The sequence below is a fragment of the Podarcis liolepis genome (genome assembly GCF_965112155.1).
Source record: "Podarcis liolepis genome assembly, contig: HAP1_SCAFFOLD_74, whole genome shotgun sequence".
In the NCBI taxonomy this organism is placed as follows: Eukaryota; Metazoa; Chordata; class Lepidosauria; order Squamata; family Lacertidae; genus Podarcis; species Podarcis liolepis.
The window spans coordinates 15056-27630 of record NW_028148879.1 but is presented as its reverse complement, the minus strand read 5'-3'; the positions used below and the strand labels follow the sequence as shown (position 1 = coordinate 27630).

Genomic DNA, 12575 nt, shown 5'->3' with positions numbered 1-12575 from the left:
CTGGAAGTGCGCCAGGTTGGAAAAATTCCTAGGAGGCCCCTTGCGGCGACTAAACGGAGTCCATAGCAAGGTCAAAGCTAGCTAAGCCTAAAGGGTTGGTGGGATGGGAAAACCGGGCAGCTGGAACGGGGCAAAGTGGGCGGTCCCCAGGCGTACCTCACCTTAAATGGGCTAGGCCACACCTCCCCTGCCCGCCGATAAAACCAGCCCCCTCGTGTGTGGGAGGGGGTGGCCTGCAACCCCCCCTCTTCTCAAGCTCGGAAGTGGCTCTATCAAAAACGATCTTTTGAAGCTCTTGTCAAAAGTCCCTACCGGCATTAATGAACGACTTTCAACTCTTTGAATAAAACTCACCAAAAACCAACAGGTTACCATTCTAAGTGCTTATGCACCAACACGGGATGTCGATGAAGACATTAAAGATAATTTTTACTCTCAGCTGGATATCAGGGTTTTATATAGTGCAAGTGTAGAATTCTTTGTTTTTGTTGCAGAAATTAAATCTTGTAGCAGTAAGGGTGTTTCCGATGCTGCTATAGCCTCAGGGCCAAACTCCCTTTCCAACATATGTTTCGATTGGATGTATTGCCATTGTTTTTCACTGGTTAATGCATACTTTACTTGCAAAGTCTTATGTTCCACAAATTTGTAATTTTCATCAATTAATTGATTCAATGTCAAAATACCGTTTTTCATCCAATTTTGCCAAATTATTACCGTATTTTTCGCTCCATAAGGTGCACCAGACCATAAGGCGCACCGAGTTTTTAGAGGAGGACAACACGAAAAAAAATGTTCTGAATCAAATGTTGTACTAAACTATTTAAAGCAGCAAAGCAGGCGGCTCCTGTCCGCTTTGCTGCTTTAAAGCGCGCCTCAGAGGAAGGAAGGAAGGGGAATCATGGCTTATCTAAGTCCAGTTAATAATGCTGAGCCTGACTTTATATGCATCTGAAAGCCCTTGACATATATACATTATAATGACATGCCGAGATAAGCCTCCTGCAGAGGAGGAGAGGGGAGAAGGGAGGGAGCCATCATAGCTCAATGGGGAGAGCATGGAGAAGATCCCATCCCAAGTTCAGTCCTTGAAAGATTCTCCGGGTAGGGCTGAGGGTGTGTCTCCTGAAACCCTGGTGAGCCTCTGCCCATCAGTGAAGACAAAACTGAGCTAAATGGGCTCAGGAGTCCTGACGTGGTACAGGGAAGGTCCCTCTGTTCCTGTTTAAATTAGCCCTTTCCTCAGAACCACGAGGACTACAATCTTAGTTTGTTTTTAAAGGGAACAGCTGTAACCTCAGTGGCTTTGCATACAGAACACACACGTTCAGTCCCCATCTTCTCCTTGCCTGAAGCCCTCTTGAAGTGGCTTTTACAGCTCCTCCCGCCTCGCTGTAAAGCCAGCCAGAGCCACACACACGCTCTACGCAGCTCTTGCTTTAAAGGGAGAGCTGCACAGAGCATGTCAGCAGCAGCGGCTCTTGCTGGCTTCGCTCCCTAAGACACACAGACATTTCCCCTTACTTTTTTTGGGGGGGGGGGTTGCGTCCTTGGAGCAAAAAATACTGTACTTGATTTCCAATTTTTATTTTTGGGTTGGCCCATATTGTTAATTTCTCATGCTGAAAGGGGTCAGACTTATTATTTTTATTTATATTCATCCAAATTTTTATAGGTGCTTTAATAGTCTCCAGGATAATAGGATGTTTCATAAAATTGGAGCCGAGTTTACTCAGCAGGTAGGCCAGGTGATATAGTTCCAGAGTTGGGAGAACAAAGCCACCTTCCTTAGTTGGAAGTTGCATTTTATGTAGTGATATTTTTGGTGGCTTTGTATCCCATAGGCATGATCTAAATAGTTGATTTGTTTTTGGGAAGTAAAATTTGGGAATATATATTGGTAATCCTCAAAGAATATATAAAAGCTTTGAAACAACATTCATTTTGAGGACATTATCCTTTTCCCAAAGGGAAAGGTTTAGAGGTCTCCATCTTTCAATATCAAAAGAAATCTCATTAATAATTTGATTCAAATTTAATTTTACAATTTGGTCTATATCCAATGAAATCATTATACCCAAGTATTTAATAAAGTCTCTGCACTTCCGAACTTGATGGTTTCTATACTATGTAGCCCTTGGCCCAACTGGTAAAATCTCTGATTTTGTCCAATTTATAGAATATCCCGATATTCTGCCAAAGGTTTTTATTTTCTCCATAATTTTTGGAATTGTTTCTTCTGGTTTTGTAATAAATAAAAGGATGTCATCCGCAAATAATGAAATTTTGTATTTATCTTTGTTGTGTTTTACACCTTTGATATGCTCATGCTTCCAAACTACTCTTAAGGTCCATCTACTTTCGGAGTTCCCTGATAACATTGAGGAACACTGGACCAAAATAAAAACATCCATTGTTGCAGCCCATGAACACCTGGTGGATAAAAAAATGCTCAAGATATCCAGCACTTAGCCAACACTCATGATGCATAGAGTTTCTTTAAATCCACAAAGACCATCTATGAGCCACTAAATCATGGCATATGCCCCCTATACTCAACAGACAGTACCACACTTCTGAAAGATAAAAAAGCTATTGCACTGTGATGGAAAGAACATTACCAACATCTCCTTAACCACAACTCGCTGTAGCTGCTGAAGTCCTCCCACAAATTCCGCAAAAACAAATTAGAGATGAGCTTGCAGTATCTCCAAATCGGGGAGAATTGTGTACAGCTATTAACCAAATGAAAAACAACAAAGCGAGCGGATCTGATGGGATACTTACCTGTATATGGTGTTTATTGACGTGACTAAGGCCTTCGACACTGTAAATCGTATTTCCCTTTGGACTATCCTTCTGAAAATTAGTTGCCCAGATAACATCATTCGGTTCCTCCATGATAATATGACAGAGCCATTTCCGACCTGGGAGGAGATGGGGTTGCGGGCAGAAATCCCTCCCACATCCCACACAGGGGCTGGCCTTTGCCCCCGCGAGATTAGGGAATCCCCGGGCGTGTCATATGACAGCAACAATCACAGATAACAATGGCTCTCAAAGTGAACCATTCACAGTGCGTTCAGGTGTTAAACAGGGTTGTGTTATCGCCCCAACTCTATTCATTCTATTTAATGCCATGATCCTACATTTTGTCGAAGGGAAATTCTCCACCAGAGTAGAAATTATATATCTAACAGATGGAAAGCTCTTTAATCTGAGTAGGCTGAAAGCAAAGAGTAGGCTGAAAGCTAATAGAGTCTTCCCCGGGAAGGGGGGGGGGTCAAACTGCCCTTTCTCAATTCTGTCAGCCAACTCTCAACTGCAGAGTCTGTGCTTTGTTCACTTAGTTCAATTTCTGAGTCTAACTCTTCCCCTGGGCTCTGGGGGGCCACGTTCCTGACACAAGAGAGGATGAAGGAAGATACTGAAGCGGTGAAATTCATAAAGAGGCTCTAGATAAGATGACCATTTTGGAATCAAATCAAAAAGATCTGATTCTTTGTCTGAGAGGTATTTCAGAAGATGTGATGTGGAATTAAGTGAAAAAATAATAAAATAACTTATTAACCTGATTGAATTGGAAGAAGAAACGGTTAGCGTGGCGGTGGACAAAAATTTTCATGTGAAATCTAGATAGGCTAAAGCAAAAACAAGCAAACAAATTGCTGAGTGACTGTTTGTTGTTTTTTAATTCAGAGAATTCAGGACAGAGTAATACAGATTCACTACCAGAGTAAATAACAAATATTTGACAGATACACTGAAATATAACAAAATCCCTTATTGTTGGCTATAGCCTGATGCACAATCTTTTACACGTAAAGGAAGAAAACAAAGGTGGCGGGATCCCACTAAAGCAGACTAATTCTGGAGAAAATATGGGAAAGAATTAGCAGGAGAAAGGGCATTTGGTTCGGAAGCAGAACAGGAAGAAGAACCAACAGAGGTTAAGACAAGAGACAAAGAGACAAGACAAATAAAGAACAAGATGAATGTAAATGGACTTAATAATAAACTGAAAGAAACAAGATTGAACATATGTGGTTAAAAAGTTAAATTTGGATGTGATTTGCTTTCAAGAAACACACATTGTGAAGAACCATAAAAGAATTTTGATTAATAAAAGATTGGAAAGGACTTTGTAGCCTTTGATGCAACAAAGAAGAGAGGTGTGGTAATGTATATAAAAACTGAACTGGATCCAAAGAAGAACATAGAAGAATATTGATAGCTCAAATAGCATCAGAAGGAGAAAAAATATTGCCAATACAGTAGGTGTGTATGCACCAAATCAGAAAAAAAACAGGCCTTGAAGAAATTCTATTGGAAAATAAGAGTTGAAATATATTGATGGGAGATATGAATAGTGTAGCTTCCCTGGAATGGGATACGATTATAAGAAAAAGTGATACCAAATACCTGGGGGGGGGGGAGAGATTCGTCCCATCCCTCTGCTGCTTCATTCCAGTCCCTGACACCAATACTGTCAGGCATCATAAAGACTATCTACCTCTGTTCTCTGTAATAACATTCCCCAACACACCCAATGATTTTCAGATCGAAAGTTTCAGCCTTTGTTCACATCATCTTCAGGAACAAATGCCCAACAAATTCTTAAATCCTGATCAGTCTACTCTGGTATTCATTACTGAGGCTATGGCAGAAAGAAATCAGCTAAGATGGAAACTTGAGTCTTTCAGGAGCTAAAAAATAAAGGTGTGTGTGTGTGTCGGTGTGTGTAAGTGTAAGTGTAAGCCTGGTTGCTCCAGCAACTCTGGGCGGCTGAGAACATAATAAAAACACAGCAACACATCATCGATTAAAAGCTTCCTGATACAGGTTTGCATTCAGATGTCTTCAGAAAGTTGTGTAGCTGTTTATCTATTTGACATCTGATGAGAGGGTGTTCCAAAGGGCGGGAGCCACTCCCAACTACGATGGCAGCTTGCCTGGTTCCTTGTAACATCAATTCTTGCAGTGAGGGAACCACCAGAAGGCCCTCGGCGCTAGACCTCAGTGTCCGGGCAGAACGATGGGGGTGGAGATGCTTCTTCAGGTATATCGGACTGAGGCCGTTTAGGGCTTTAAAGCTCAACACCAACACCAACATTTTGAATTGTGCTCAGAAATGTACAGGAAGCCAATATAGATCTTCCAGGCTGGGTGTTATATGGTGCCAGCAGCCGCTCCTTATCACCAGTCTAGCTACCAGAATCAACACAGAATTAACCTGTGCATCCATGGACAGATGTGAGTTCAAAATGACCCCAAGGTTGTGCACCTGATCCTGATTACCTTCTGAATAATCCTATTATTCAATACATGGCAGCATGGCTTAGGTTTGCAAAGTTGCATCTGAAAAAACCACAAGACTTCTGCAACAATGTCTTTTGGACAGACGACACCAAAGTGGAGCTGTTTGGCCTTAATGCACAGCACCACCTTTGACGAAAATCAAACAGCATATCAGCGCAAGCAGCTTGGGGTGGTGATTTGGGCTTGTTTTGTAGACACAGGAGCTGGGAACCTTGTAGTCATTGAGTCAACCATAACTCCTCTGTATACCAAAGTATTCTAGAGTCAAATGTGAGGCAATTTGCTGACAGCTATAGATTGGCCAAAATTGGGTCATGCTGTTAACAGGACAAGGATCCCAAGCATACCAGGAAATATATCACAGAGTGGCTGGAAAAGAACAGAATCAATGACCTAGTCAAAGTCCAGACCTCAGACCAATTGAAATGCTGCGCAAGACCTTAAGATAGCTGTGCATAAACAAATGCCAGCAAACTTCAGTGAACTGAAGTGATGTGAGAGACTGATAAAGTCCTACAGAAAATGTTAGCTTCTTATTGTTGCTAAATGTGGTTCTGCAAGCTATTTATTAATAAGATGTACTTAGTTTTTCACACATGGCTTTTCCATATTGTCTTTATTTCTGTTAATAAATGGCACAGTGTAATGTGTCATGTGTTGCTGTTCATCTGAGGGGGGGTGTATAATCACATTTTTAAATGTGGAATTGTTCCCAATGTAGTAAGCATTCATACAGATTTGTTTTGGGATGCCTCATAGGAATCATAGAATAATAGAGTTGGGGTGAACCACAAGGGGCATCTATGCCAACCCGCTTGAAGGCAATCACTCCTTTTCGAGAGCAGATGCGCCTCATGCCTTCCTCCACAGACATCCTACTGGAAGAAAGCCAGCTAATGGGTGCTAGACGAACAGGCCTCTGAGTTCCTGGGCCCTTGACCAGGACCTGCCAGCCACAGCTGCTTTGTTGACCCCTTGGGATAACTCTGTGTACCTGCAGAGGTCTGCATCCCACAGGTTCAAACCAAGTGAAAGCTTATCTCTATAAACATAAAAGAGATGTGAATTATAGACATTACTCTTTCACTTGTAATATTATTTCATGTTTCAGTTAAGCACTCACCTTCCCATTATAAAAGGGGCATTCTGGGAGTATTGCAGGATAGGGCAAGAAAGAACTCGTATGTCTTTGAAAACCTAGGACCTTCTGAACACACAGCAGGTGCTGGGTTACTCAGCTAGGGTCCCTTCCAGATAATTATTAAACAATCCAGCACAATTCTGTGTATATCAGCTTAGCTTTAATAACATAATTATTAATGCTTCCTATAACAGAAATCTTGTCAGAAACACTGCAACTGTTTTATATGGACTAGTTAGCTTTGTAATGCTTATCAAATCGTTCTGAGAGAGCTCTTAACATATTTCCTGGTCTTTTTTGGTATTTATCCCGATTATTTTCAATTGCAGTCTTTGCCTGTTGAAAGAAGAACAAAGGAATACATTGTGTTACAGGGATATATTGCTAAATAGGTGTTCACAGTTATTAATATCTGTGAGGAAAAAGCTAAAGGGATCAGAACCAGAGTCAACCCATTTATTCCAGCTGTAGAAGCACAATATGTAATTTCTTTCATGCAAATGTCTATGTATAATGAGATGTGTTGCATGAGAGTCTTTGTCTCTCAACTCTCAAAAGCGGCTTCTTCAACATGGAGGTTTCGGCCAGAGCAGCCAGGGTGAGGAACCCCCACTAGGAAACTGCTCCTCCGTCAGTGAATCCAGCCCACTCTCTTTATGTTTACTAAGAGCACTGTATGAGAATGGCAGAGATACAACCAAACATAAGTGCCTTGGGCTGCTTGGTACGTATTAGTTTTCCTGCATGGTTGTTCCCTCCAGCTATGTGAGGAAAACGGCAGAAATGCTACTGAGTTATATTTCACTATGCTCAGTGCTATTTTTCCAGAAAAAGAGGTGCCTGAACTCACTATGAACACCTCCCTCGTTCTCTTCAAATGGCAATGGCTAACAGGGCTAGTGACAGAAATCAGTCACCTCCTGGTTCCATGCCTGAAAACAGCACAGCAGGGCACGGGTGAAAAAAAAAAGAGTAGAATGGAGTCACATTCACGTGCAGAGTTGCAATAAGTCACACAAACATCAGAAGTTCTTCAGTAATAGTTTAATGAGGCTTAAGAGCGTACAGTGCTTACTGGGTCCCCCACCGGGGAGGAGGCTTGGAGGAACCCTTTGGGGCAGATTCTGGGGCATATGGTGGGCAGAAGAAGTCCTATTGCATGAGCAGATCTTTGTGCAGCATTACATAAAATGCATAGGTTTTTCATGGTCTCTTACAATTTACAGAGAGGAAAAGCTGAGTGATGAACATAATGCACAAAAGTCTATATAATGAACCCGATCTCTGGTCGTATAGAATGAGTAAGTCAGTAGTCAGAATTCAATTTATACAACTGAAAGAGAGAAACCAACAGGAAAACAATATTCTGCTTTTTGACTTCCTTGTGTAGAGTTAACTTACTTTTTCAGCCAGCTCTGCAGCTGTTATATTTGGATCATATGGGATGGGTTCTCCAATATATGTCCTCAGTTTCACTGGAAGTCCTCCATATATGGGAAGGTAGAGAAGTCTTGCTTTCTCATATAACTATCTTGTCAACCCTATGTATGAAAGGGAAAAGAGTCTGTAAGAAAGCGATCCCGTATCAAATTTGAAATTAGTTGGCATTCTGAGTTTTTAGCAATCCCAATCAATCCATCCCAGACATGAGGTTAAATAATTTGAGTGCATATTTTTAAGAGACAGCACAACTTTTGCAAAGAAGTGTACATTGAATAAACTACTAGTAGTTTATTGCCTGATATCAGATCTCTTGATCAACCAAAGAATATCAGATCTCTTGATCAACCAAAGAAGATATTTTGCTCACTTGACTTTCCAATGTTCCTGAATGTTTCACAAACGTTTTGTATAAACATAGGGATGATGGGCTGAAAGAAAATAAGAAGAAATACAAAATCAAAAGAAAGGTGAGAACTGGAGAATTACTTCACCCCACCTGCTCCACCTTTATTTTGGTTAAGGACTAGGAATAATGCTCCCTATCTGGGATTACAGGGACAAGCCAGATGCAATTGACTTCAAATTGCACATGTTGTCCCCCAGATTTTCAGGAATTGAAGAGGAAAAAAGCTATTTTTCTTTTTAAATGTAAGTGATTTCAATAGCTTAAAAAAAAGCAGGAGTAGGAAATACTTGGAACTCCAGATATCATTTGACCCCCAAACAGGATATTAGCCGTCCTCAACTACTTAGGATGCTAGATCAAGTATGTCAACACATTACGTCTTATCTAGGATAATCATGAAGGCAATGCAAATTGCACAAAGATCACTCACTACTTTTGCCTCCAAAGCTACCCGAGCGAAACCTGTGCGGTTACCCCACATTATGTTGTAGTCATAACTAAAGTTTCCTTCTCTACCTCCACCAGGGGAAATGCCCAGTAAATGGCCTTTCTTCAAAATTTCCACACATTCAGCTTTATTGAAATCTTTCAAATTGATGGAATTTAAAAGTATCTTCAGCCCTGAAAAAAGAAGCCCCAAATAGAAAGAAAATGCATTTTATATAACGCTTATTCAGGAAATATTGTGGACGCTATACAAGTGTCATTATTCCAAAGATATTGCACTGTTACAGATCACAAGCATAGTTCTCTGCCAATCCTTTTCAAGTAGGATTTTGTGGAAGTGCTGAGGTGGCCACCTTTTTAGACATGCGTTCCACAAGTCAAGTCTGTAGTACAACAGAATGACATTCAAGTTTGCATTATGAAAAAAATACAGGCCACAGTGCCTTGTGGCATGCACAGAGAGACTGATACACACATGGCACAGATGAGCCCATGCTGGTTGAATCCTGCCTACACCAACATAAGTTCATCTTTTCATGCACAGGTAAGTGGGTGGAGATTATATGCTGCATTAATTCACCCAGTGGACAAATTCACCCCCCGAACAGAGCACTCTGTGCTACTGGGCATTTGGGGGCTCTGTACTTCCTTCCTTCCTTATTTAAATGACCCTTTGGTGGTGTCATAGTTCCTTGCTGTGGCTGCTGTGTGCATCCAGAGGAAGATGACATGTGGGGAGTGGCAGTGGAGGGCCATGAACACTCCAGCAAGGGTGTCACATGGGTTTGATTTCAGTGTCACATGGGAGCATAAAAGCTTTGTGTGGGAGTGCTTGATTGGCCATGTGTTTGGGTGGGGCCCTGTTTTCTGGTATCTTTGTACCTGAAGAAATCATCAAGTTGGAGACCCAGTTTCCTACACCTTGTCCTATTCTGGCATTAAAGTTACAGCACAGAAATCAGTTCTGTGCAGTTACAGCACAGAAATCAGATGTCACTTTATCCAGTTGGCCCCATTTTTTAGATCCCTGAGGAAGAATGTAGAACGTAATCTCATAGCTGTTATGAGGCCAGATAAGGTATTCCTGCAACCTGTGATCATGGGCCAAAAGACACAGGTCGACATGCTGTGTTGGAAACATAGGTGAAGGTAAAGGGACCCCTGACCATTAGGTCCAGTCATGGCCAACTCTGAGGTCGCGGCGCTCATCTCGCTTCCGGGTACAGCTTCCGGGTCATGTGGCCAGCAGGACTAAGCTGCTTCTGGTGAACCATGCTTCTGGTTACAGATAGGTAGCCGTGTTGGTCTGCCATAGTCAAAATAAAAAATTTCTTCCAGTAGCACCTTAAAGACCAACTAAGTTAGTTCTTGGTATGAGCTTTCGTGTGCATGCACACTTCTTCAGATACACTCATGCTTCTGGGTTATTGGAGATCATGCCACAATACTCAGCCATCATATCATTATGTGAGATGAGTTCTTCAGAGGTCCAGAATATGGGAAGTCCATGTGAAATCTACCATATTTTTCGCTCCGTTAGACGCACCTTGTTTTAGAGGGGGAGAACAAAAAAAAAAATTCTCACCCTCTCTGCTCAGCACCCCTTCAGCGAAGCTACATGAAAAACGGAACCCCTTCCATTTCTCCTCCCGCTTGGCTTAAGGGTCGCTGCTCAGTTCTCCCTTTCTGCTGAAGCCGGGAGAGTCTTGCTCTCCTGGCTTCAGCGAAAGGAACCTGAAGCGTGGAGAGTGAGAGGGCTCCCTCTGCGCTTCGGAGCCTTCGCGTTGCTATCGCTGAAGCCAAGGAGCCGGCATTCGTTCCATAGGACACACACACATTTCCCCCTAATTTTTGGAGGGGAAAAAGTGTGTCCTATAGAGTGAAAAATACGGTAATAATAAATAATTCAGATTGTAATTTAGTTTTTTGTTTTGTTTTTGAATTGGATTATGATTTGATTTGTTATTAATTGGATGTTCTTAATGGAAAATTTATTATTATTATTATTATTATTATTATTATTATTATTATTATTATTATTATTAAAAAACATCCTTTCCACCCACCCTTGCTAGGAATAGGGGAGCCCTCATCACTGGTATTTGAGGAATGATGAATTCCAGAGGGGCACTGTTTCAGCTAAAACAACATGTTTTTATCTCACATATATCTGAGTCTGCATGCAATGCTTTCCCCCTGTTGGCTTGGACAGTAGTGTACACTTGACATTAGCTACCATCCATATCTATCCCAGCTTCAAATCAACCCTGACTAAAAGAAATGAACATCCTAGCTGTGTTTTAAGTTGACAGTGTGGAAACAGGCTAAGATGTTCATACAACTAGTTTTTACATGCACACAAACACACACACACACACACACAGAGAGAGAGAGAGAGAGAGAGAGCACATCTCTCTCTCTCCCTCTCTCTCTGCTGACTCCTGCACAGGAAGTAACAAATAATACAACTACTAGGACATCCTAAAAAGCAGAGGCATCACCTTGCCAACAAAGGTCCATATAGTTAAAGCTATGATTTTCCCAATAGTGATGTATGGAAGTGAGAGCTGGACCATAAAGAAGGCTGATCACCGAAGAATTGATGCTTTTGAATTATGGTGCTGGAGGAGCCTCTTGAGAGTCCCATGGACTGCAAGAAAATCAAACGCATCCATTCTTAAGGAAATCAGCCCTGAGTGCTCACTGGAAGGACAAATCATGAAGCTGAGGCTCCAAAACTTTGGCCACCTCATGAGAAGAGAAGACTCCCAGGAAAAGGGAGGGAAAGATTGAGGGCACAAGGAGAAGGGGAAGACAGAAGACAAGATGGTTGGACAGTGTTCTCGAAGCTACCAGCATGAATTTGAACAAACTGCGGGAAGCAATGGAAGACAGGAGCGCCTGGTATGCTCTGGTCAATGGGGTCACGAAGAGTCGGACATGGTCTACTATGGTATCAAACTGAATGAGAGACTTTGATGAGATTCCTGCATTGAAGAGGGTTGACTAGATGACCCTTGGAATCCCTTCCAGCTCTACACTTTATGATTCTATGAACAATTTTTTTTACTTACATTCCTGGTAAGTCTAAATCACCGTTGCTTCAGTCAGCTCTCTGTGGATGCAGCAGAAGTCCTGTCTGGTGCACTTTTTTGTAGGCTAATTTCCACCCCTATGGAGAAACACCCCTTTCTGTGGTGTTTTAATGAGACTGTGATGAGTGTGCCATTTGTATGAAGAAACCAAGCATTGTGAAAAAGACTGCTAAGAGGTTGTGCCCATTTATAATTAAAGATTATGAAGTCACACCTACAATAGCAGCCATATAACAACATATTGGTCACAGAACACCAGTCGTTGACTAAGGGGTAAAGGTAGGTATTGTGACAACTGTGTTACCTCCATTTGCTGGTGGCTTCTCCCACTATAAGATGTTTATGAGATAGGAACATGTATTGCTTGCTTTCGAGCCCCAGAAATTCCAGGTTGACATGCTCTGATATCACAGGATCTCTGGCATCCGGCACATGTTCAATACTGTCAGGTGGAGGTGAAGGATCCAAGTCCAGCATGCGTTCATCAGTTAAGTCAGAGGAATAATCGCCTACATAACATGTTGGTCCATTTTACTCTGTCATACAGTGCCTGCAATTCAGTCACAGACTAATTAAAAACTGAAGTTCATCAGGCAGTTTACAATATGATGATGATCATATCTATCTACATCTATATCATTTACATCTACATCTACATCTACATCTACATCTACATCTACGTCTACATCTACATCTACATCTACATCTATATCTATATCTATAT

At 41.6% G+C, this 12575-nt stretch overlaps 1 pseudogene across 1 annotated transcript; it reads right to left on the bottom strand.

Annotated features, from left to right (window-relative positions):
* Positions 1-6598: 6598 nt before the first annotated feature.
* On the bottom strand, positions 6599-12328 carry LOC310699006 (DGAT1/2-independent enzyme synthesizing storage lipids-like; annotated as a pseudogene). The gene is made up of 5 exons (XR_014530077.1): positions 12156-12328; positions 8740-8959; positions 8271-8331; positions 7862-8001; positions 6599-6796 (listed from the first exon to the last, which is right to left on the bottom strand). The product of XR_014530077.1 is annotated as a DGAT1/2-independent enzyme synthesizing storage lipids-like (transcript).
* Positions 12329-12575: the final 247 nt, after the last annotated feature.